Raw genomic sequence first — 4,099 nt, 5'->3', positions numbered from 1 at the left:
GTGAAAACCTCCGGAACCGCAACTTCTTTCCTTTCCCCTGCAAACAGAAAAACTGAGATTAGCAACAGGATATGAAACCAACTCCGTATAAAATGAAAATGCAATACTCATGACAATCCTGGTGCCATTATTTAGATTGCGTGCAGATAGAGTCGGTTTCTTCAATTGTTGTTGCAGACAGAGTCCGTTTCTTCAATTGCTGTCACTGGAGTATCACTTATACCCTTGTGGCTTCCTGCAATCTCTTCTGTTACTGTATCCAGCGTTTTTTTAATCTCTACTTCTAAAATTTTCCTCTTTTTTCCATTGTATTCAATCACAATCTCACATTCCTCCGGCTTGCAGCTTTGTAATATCATAATAAGCGGGAGTCTCGTACAAATCCCTTGCCCCGTTGGGAGGCTTATCCCTGCAAGAGATTCCAACACGCTTGACTTCCCGGAGGACTGATCCCCAATAACAACAATAGTAGGGAGTCGGATACCCTCTTTCACTACTCCAAGATTGCGTAGTGTGTCGACAGCATCGAGCAGTGGCCTAATGCGCTCATTGTAACTCTGGCTCAAGTTTAGTTCGTCGTGGCTCGTCATCTGCAAGTTGCATTTCCCTTCAAGAAGCTCTGCCCGCCTAAAGGAAACAAAACAAAAAAGCTGAGGTTTACACAGGACCACTGGGAGCCCTCAGCCTAAAACCAGTAAACCCTACCTAGCACCATCCAAGCCTACCCTATGATTTTAAACAACAATATTAAGCAAAGAGCTGTATCTCCAAAACTGGAGCAAAATTCCCAGAAAACTACAGGAATCCTCCATGTGCCTCGGCTCAAAACCTTTCGTTCACATAGAATGCTTACCCAGAAGAAAAGCGTCCAGCTGAACCGCAACTTCTTTCCTCTGCCATCTGGCATCCGGCAGGGACTATAGTAATCGATATGACCCGACTTAGCATTAGTTCACCCCTTTCCTTCTCTGTTATACGGCGGTTAGAGCGGGGATATGCCTAAGTTTCATTCGCACCTTAGCTTGGCCATCTTATTTGGCCTCTTCCCGAGGCGGAAGAGGCTCGACCATAGCTTAAAAGCTATAAGCGCGGTGCATTTTCGCTAACCGTCACGGGTGTCTGGTTTTAATGTTAGCATTACTTCCGCCAGGGTATGCGAAGGTTTAATAAAGCTCCATGTTCCCTGTTACAATGTCCTGCATTGGCAGCTGGTGCATGCCATGATGCACCATGGTTCAACAGCTGTGAGATGAAATCTGCATGAACTATATTGAACTTTTCTGTGATTATATCGTCATTGTCGTCCGGATCTGCGATGTAGGAGAGAATAAGCTTGATGCCTTTGGCGACCTGTTTAGCAGTCGGGCACCCGCAGCGAAGGGGCGCAATGAGTTTAATTCCAGGCGTTAAATCGTTAATGCCGTACCTTGGATTCTGCTCCCGCATGGCCTGGCAGGTCGTGAGGCCCTCAAATGTCTGGTTCGCGAAAACGTCGGTTGCGGGGCTTCGAACCTGCGACCTGTTGTATCGAATCCATGACAAACTGTAAGTTCTCAAATCCCCATTCCCTGCACAACAGAATTATCACATTGAATTTCAAATCCAAAAACCATAATCGAATCTTTACTACTATTTAATTGAAAATATAATGGGTCTTACCTGGAATAAGTACTGTTGGCCGAGCTGATGTCCAATTTATTCTGCAAGCAAAGCTTATTGGACATGGAATATTGCTTTCAGTGTTTTCCTACGGGGAATATACAAATACTCATCTACATCGAAGAAGAAAGTCCAATTCGCCATGAATTTGTACCTGTGCAAACTATCATTCACAATAAAGAACTGATTATGATAATACCCATCATATTGTTCCTGCTCTGTTACATCCTGCAATGTCACTCGACCTGCCCTGATCCATGGCTCCAACACCTTTCTAACCTGAGGATGCACTCCACCTGCATCGTGAAAAACAAAATGTGACCTAGGCCCAAATAATTTGGCATGATAAGCCATCCACTCCCTCATTCTCTGAGCACTCAGGTCACCATACAGGGACAAATCATGGCTTTCCATAAACATGGAGAGGCTTGGAAGCGAGCCCAACTACAGCAAATGTGGCTGGACCTCCTCTGTAAGCGCCCATTTGGATAAACAAGTATGCAGCGCTCCCATAAGGACGAAACACCCTCTTGTTCGGATCTTCTTTCACATGAATTAACTCAGTGATTCTGCTGGTGCTGTTCATGACAATACTAGTATTATGCATTTTACTTGCCATGATCATATCCTTCAGCTCTGTTTTTCTGATTTCGACACTGTATGCACCAGGGTTCGAATCTCCCTGGAGAAATGCTTGTGCCAGAGATTTACAGGAGGAGAAATCTTGTCTTCCAAATAGAAAATAGTGGCCTGCTATAAGCAAAAAACCCATAATTATAATCGTCTTCATGAAAAATTTAGCTCCCTTGCAGCTTGAAATAAATCCAGGGCCTGGATATTCCTTCTCTGTCTCTTTCTGTTTCTCCATTGCCATCGCAAAATCAAACACAGGGCACCCCTAAAATCTAGAATTCTCTGTCACATCTAAGCCCAGAAGAAGACGATTAAATTAAACAGGGCAAGGCCTTTCTGAGCGGGAGCCGGCAGTCTGAGATACCAATTATCTCTGGAAAATGAAGACAGAAAGACGCGCAGGAAAGTTCTCTGGCTTTTCTGTACCGTCATGATCAACACAGAGGCTGAAACATCCCAGGTATTCCTATACGACATATACTGGATGGTTCTTTGATTTCTTATCTTTACTTACAACGTATTCCAGCTTCGTCACTCGATCATGGCGATCTTAGGGTGCAGGTAACGCGACACTTGGTATCCATGCGGTAGCATGAAGTCCAACGGTCCAGCTGTGGCGACTTTTATATATTTATATATTCTAATTGTCATAATATTTTATTTAATAATTTTTTATATAACTTTTAATTATTCGTTTTTTCTTTTTATTACTAGCCTGTTTATTACCACGTCCGTATTTGCCCAGTCTTGATCCGACCATCTCTCGTTAGACTCTCGGTTTCTTGCCATGGGTGTGTAAAACACACCCTCATTGATTCTTTTGAGCAGATCTTTTGATTTCCATGGGCTTTTGCATGACGATGTTTTTGTTTAAGTGACTTTATTTCTCTGGATTGTAAGGTGTGCTTGACTCTAGCAATTTGTTACTTAGCATGCAAGCAATTGCTGTAGGATAATTTCTCTACGTTGAGCAAGTTCCTTGGGTTAATTTCAGTGCATACTTTGAACTTTAACTTGATGGAATTTGTTCTTGTGCCTTATACCGTTCTGAATTTTCTTTTAAAGCATTACTGGAGCATTCCTATTGACCGAAATTTGACTAAACTTCTGTTTTGCGGTTGTGGCTGGCAGGCTTACATGTTTAAGTATGATTCAACTCATGGGGTATACAAAGGGAGCTTGAATATTGTTGATGATACGACTCTTGAAATTGATGGTCACAGTATTACTGTCAATTCTAAAAGGTATGCCCCTTGACATTAACCAATGTGTAAATAAACACTGATAATTATGATTTAGAGAATAATGATGCTATGATCTCTTGGAAACCACTGCTACAGGGATCCTTCAGAGATTCCCTGGGGTAACTATGGAGCTGAGTATGTTGTAGAATCATCTGGAGCTTTTACAAAAACCGAGATTCTGAGGGATGAGATGGTGCTACGCAGGGTTGAGCTGAGGCCAAAATAAGAGTTGGTTGTAGAATTTTTTTGATATGCATGTTGTCTTACTTGTGAGCTGAGGAATTCTTAGATCCTTTTGGATATTTTGGGTCTTTTCAACCTCAATTATTTTTCTTAACATCAAGGGGGTGAGAGTTCCCTTGAATAAAAGGGAAAGCATTATGGAGATGACCTAGCTATTAATAAGACCTACAACAAAAAGTTGTGTTTTTGAAGTCCACTGGCTGCGAAAAAGATAGGCCATTCCAATTGATGATGATTCTATCAGGAAACTCTTTGTTGAGATATATTTACAGATGTGTGCAAAGGTTACAATACCTCTTCCAATCTTGTTTGTATCTATC

The 4,099-nt window shown here is 42.1% G+C and overlaps 1 pseudogene; it reads left to right on the top strand.

The window, feature by feature from the left end:
* Positions 1 to 3,309: 3,309 nt before the first annotated feature.
* On the top strand, positions 3,310 to 3,762 carry LOC149169997 (glyceraldehyde-3-phosphate dehydrogenase GAPCP2, chloroplastic pseudogene; annotated as a pseudogene).
* The last annotated feature ends 337 nt before the right edge of the window (positions 3,763 to 4,099 follow it).

The sequence above is a fragment of the Pinus tabuliformis genome, chromosome 4_2 (genome assembly GCF_031772625.1).
Source record: "Pinus tabuliformis cultivar Carrire ecotype Pingquan chromosome 4_2, CPIR1, whole genome shotgun sequence".
Classification (NCBI taxonomy): Eukaryota; Viridiplantae; Streptophyta; class Pinopsida; order Pinales; family Pinaceae; genus Pinus; species Pinus tabuliformis.
The sequence above is the reverse complement of the archived record's forward strand: the minus strand, read 5'-3'. Positions and strand labels throughout refer to the sequence as shown.